Source organism: Gastrolobium bilobum, unplaced genomic scaffold (genome assembly GCF_033153095.1).
Source record: "Gastrolobium bilobum isolate Gb01-03AN ecotype WA unplaced genomic scaffold, APGP_CSIRO_Gbil_v1 utg11324, whole genome shotgun sequence".
In the NCBI taxonomy this organism is placed as follows: Eukaryota; Viridiplantae; Streptophyta; class Magnoliopsida; order Fabales; family Fabaceae; genus Gastrolobium; species Gastrolobium bilobum.
The window spans coordinates 142,122-146,222 of record NW_026897832.1 but is presented as its reverse complement, the minus strand read 5'-3'; positions in this window follow the sequence as shown (position 1 = coordinate 146,222).

The following is a 4,101-nucleotide window of genomic DNA, read 5'->3' as shown; positions in this document are numbered from 1 at the left end:
TTTATTTTTTTATGTAGAACAAGTAGGTTTATTTACATATAGCAATTTATATTTTACCTTCCCATGGCGGAGCACTACCATTGATTACATGCATGTACCAGGGAATAGGCTTATTCGTAGAAGCAGATGCATAGGAGCTACCCCGTGAGCTAGAGTGCACTATACTATGTCTTGTAGAAAACAAATGATAACCGAAAGCAACATGCTAGCCACATGCATGTCTACCCAGTAAAGCAGTACACTGGTTTTCTAATATTGTGAAGGTTACCGCTAAGAAACTTCCCAGTCACGATATTCAAGTCTTGGATCTCTCAAATTAAACATAACATATTAAGCATTGAGTGATATTATTTTCAAAGTACTTCTTCTATTCTCTCTTTTTTTTTGGTAAATAAAGCACTTCTTCTTTAATTACATCAATTTTTCATTTTGTTATGGAAACTAATTTTTTTAAACTTTTATTGTAATTTGATAACTTTTTTAAATATTATGTATTATATGTAAAATAAAGTCATTAACATATTTCAAAAAAAATATTAACTTGAAACATAGTTATATACGAATAAAAAGAACAGTAAGACACCTAATCTTTTCATAATTCCAGTTTGCCTAAACATGAAAGCCCTTTGACAACACATTTTAACCAAAGCACCTTCGTGCAAATTAATAATATTATATATATAGGTTGCATATAACACCTTTTAAATTTTAAATATATTTTTTGGATTTAAATAAATTATATTATTTATTTATTTATTTAATTACCATAAGGCTCTTCATATTTAAAAGAGTACCTAAGACCTAAATTTTAGGAACATAAAAATTTAATAGTATTTAAATAAATATATTTTTCACAAAATATAATAAAGAAATATTTAAAATTAATTTAAAAGATTTAAGACTAGAATTTATCTTTAAATACATGAAAAGAATTAATTTACACGAGTGTAAGTTTTACACACATAACTTGACATTGATACCCATTGTGTCAAATGATTCTGATTTTTTAGTTACGTGAATTGTTAAATACAAGGGGAATCAATGAATAATAATGAATGTAAGACTTTTTAAACTTAACTAACATATTTTTTGGAAGCCACCCAAATAATTGAAGAGGTAAGTCAGTTTAGGTAATTTAAATGTGATTATAAATTAAAAAAAAAATTTAGGAAAAATATAAATTCAAATTTTAGTATGACCATTGTGTAAAAAGTTATTTCAACCCAAAACATTGGCTTTGTTTGGGAGTTTAGAGGGAGGAAAAAGAAAAGGGGAGGAAGGGAAGGAAATTGAAGGGTATTTTCTTCCCTTGTTTAGGAGTCAAAAAAATGGTAAGGGAGAAAAGTGAAGGGTTAATGACATATTTTTACAATTTTAACCTTTTTTAAAAATTAATATAATTAATATATATTGCAAAAAAAATCAAATTTAAAATTTTTAACAAAATTATTTATGTACTTTTCACACTTACTAAAAAAGATCAATTTTTAACGGAATTCTTATGTTGCTAATGACGAAAATTTCATCAAAAAAGTATTTTTCCGTTCGAATACTTTTCGTTGAAAGGTGACAAAAAATTTTATATGTGGAAATTTTTTACAGAAATAAATTTTCTGTCGAAATTTTTATCGTAATTTAGTTTCCATTAAAAGTTTTGACGAAAATAATTTCTTAAATGTTTTTGAAAAACAAAGAATTTTGTCAAAAAATTTGACGAAACTTTTTCCATCCAAAATTTTAGATGGAAATGTGTTCCGACGGTCGAAATTTTTTTTTGTCAGAAATTTTGGGGAAATGTTTATGTCGAAACTTTCAACGAAATTTAGATTTCGTAAAAAAATTAGACGGAATATTTTTTCCGTCAAAATTTTTTACATAAATATTTTTTGTAAAAAAAATTTCGTTGGCAATGTGTTCCGTCGAATTTTTGATGGAATTTAAATTATGTAATGAATTTTGACAAAAAAAAAAAATTCCGTCACAATTTTTTACGAAAATATTTTCTGTCAAAAAATTTCAATTGAAATGTGTATGTTGAAAATTTTGGTGGAAATATTTTTCGTAAAAAATTTCAACGAATATGTTTTTTTGTCAAATTTTGAGGGAAATGATTCGAGGGAATTTAGATTCTGTAAAGAACTTTGACAAAAATAATTTCCGTCGAAAAAAATTTCAGAAATATTTTTCGTCAAAATTTTTTACGTAGATATTTTTTGTCAAAATTTTCGCTGTAAATGTGTTCCATTGAAAATTTTGCTTGAAATATTTTTCGTCGAAAATTTGGACTGAAATATTTTTCGTAAAAAATTTGACAAAATTATTTTCTATCATATTTTGTTTATGAAAATGTGTTTTCTCAAATTTTTTGACAGAATTATTTTTCATTGAAAAGTTTTACATAAATATTTATGTCGAAAGTTTCGAATGAATTTAGATTCTATCAAGAATTGTGACTAAAAAATTTTTTCCCTTAAAAATTTATGTTAGTAATTATGATAAAATCTTATTCTCGCAATAGTTTTGATGGAAAAAAATTTCGTCTCTATTTTCTACATAATATGATTTTTGTCAAAAAATTTGACAATCTTTTTTTCGTTGATACTGTCAGTATTGGAGACTTTTCAAATAGCGTCACATTTAAAAATGAATCACATTTATGTAGTTTTCACATTTTAATTAATGCTAAGGGTAGATAAGTAATTTTCAATATTCCCCCCTTAAACCCCTCAAATTAGGGGAACTTTAATTTTAAGGATGGGAAGGATTTTGGAGGATTTTGTAAAAATTCCCAATTCCCTTCTTCCATTTTTTTAAACTCGCAAACAAGGAAAGAGATTAATAAAAGGGGTTTGATTTTCTCATGTTGAATGAGAGTTCAATTCTCATGTTGTAGAGATAAAAAGCATGTGGGACCCATGTGTTAGAAAAAATTATATGTAGGACCCATGTCAGCACGAAAATCGAAGGGTGTATAGGAAAATTTGAATTCTCATGTTGAATGAGAATTATAATACCCTTAATAAAATCCTCATTTTCCTTTCCTTTCCCTACTAAAACTAACTCCCGAACAAAGTCTAAGGTGTTAGGTGAATGCTTTTTTAATTGTTTATATTATTCTCCAACACAACCCCTCACACAAGAGTCATTTGGACTTGAAGCGCGATATTACACAGACCCGATTTTTTGTTTACCTTATGCTTATTTTAATTCAACAAGTATGGTCATTGACGCTCTGATACCATATGAAAAACTATTTCAACCTAAAACCTTAAGGTGTTGGGTGAAGACCTTTTAATGATTTATATTATTCTCTAACATTATATATGGAAAAAAATAATTGAAGAGAGATGTTAAACTAACTATTCAAAAATTATAGTTGAAAGAAATTAAAACAAAGAGTCAAGAACTAAGAGCGAGACAGAGAGACTTAGACAAAAAGTGAAACGAAAAAAAAATAAGAAGGAAAGAACAGAAAGAGCAAAGAAGTGGTAGAATTTGGAAAACTTGAAGTTAAGCTTCCATTTAATTTAGACTGTCAATTGAACTTGTTAGTACTATGATTGATTTTCCCTTGGAAAACTTTTTTGGTGAGAATTGAACAAACTTGTTATTAATTCAGTTTTAATGTATATATTTCATGGGAAAAGTGTGTGTCCCTTAAAAATGATACACACTTAGGTCATTTTAGGAGAGATATAGACACAAGAGGTGTGAGTCCCACTTAAAAAATATAAATACAAAAAATAATAATAGTGTAGGTACTTTGTGTCTATATCTCTCATAAAATGACCTAAGTGTGTGTTCTTTTAAAGGATGCATATGTTTCCCATATTTCACACTCTAAGATGGTTAATAGGGGTGAAACTGGGTCGGGCCGGCCTACAAGGGCCTACGGCTCGGCCTACGTCAGGTCTGATCTGATCTAGTATATTTCGTAAAATAGGCCAGATTTAGGCCTTGTAATTGCTTGTTTAATAAATAGACCGTAGGCCCAGTTTCACAAGGCATGACCTATAAGCCTACTGACCGGCATATATTGTACTATTTATTTTAAATAAAATAAAATAGAATAAGTATGCCTTAAAAAAAAAAAAGATATAA